This window comes from Myotis davidii, unplaced genomic scaffold, assembly GCF_000327345.1.
Source record: "Myotis davidii unplaced genomic scaffold, ASM32734v1 scaffold130, whole genome shotgun sequence".
In the NCBI taxonomy this organism is placed as follows: Eukaryota; Metazoa; Chordata; class Mammalia; order Chiroptera; family Vespertilionidae; genus Myotis; species Myotis davidii.
The window spans coordinates 1145675-1146158 of record NW_006285040.1 but is presented as its reverse complement, the minus strand read 5'-3'; the positions used below and the strand labels follow the sequence as shown (position 1 = coordinate 1146158).

General features: G+C 51.7%; 1 protein-coding gene across 3 annotated transcripts in view; it reads left to right on the top strand.

The window, feature by feature from the left end:
* TNFAIP8 (TNF alpha induced protein 8) overlaps positions 1-484 on the top strand; it is a 63874-nt gene that overhangs the window by 23512 nt on the left and 39878 nt on the right. The window contains exon 1 of one of the 3 annotated variants that reach the window (XM_006755257.2): positions 80-183. The exons of the other annotated variants lie outside the window; for them this stretch is intronic. The gene's annotated coding sequence lies outside the window, so the exon portion shown is untranslated. Of the gene's footprint in view, positions 1-79; positions 184-484 lie in introns of those variants that run through there. 3 annotated transcript variants of the gene reach the window in all.

Genomic DNA, 484 nt, shown 5'->3' with positions numbered 1-484 from the left:
ACCCGCCTTTGGCATTTTGAAGGGATTTATCCCGGATTGTTCTGAGAAGCTGGGGAGGGAAAGGCCGCTCTCTCTGAGGATGGATGACCCTTGGGTAACTGCAGAGCATCCGGGCTGGGCTTTGAGTCGAACGTTCGCCCAGTTACACTGAGTGAGCTGCTGGGTCTGCTGCCCCCGTGCAAGGTAACGGGTGGAGGCCGGCCGTCCCCACTCTCTTCCCAAGTCCCTCCTCTTAGGCTTGTGAAGCAGGTCCTTCCATGTGGACCCAGATCCACGTTACGTTCCTGCAAAAGCAGCGTGCCAAACCGGGCAGCTTTAAAATCTGCAAGTTGAGGGCGGATAAGACCCCAAGACAAGGAGAGCTAAATGGGCATCGAAAAATGTCACCCAATGATTCAGAAACGTTTCCTGGACTGCTGATGCATTTACTATTTTGCAGCGCGCCTTTTTTTTTTTTTTTAACTTCACTGAACATTTATTTCAC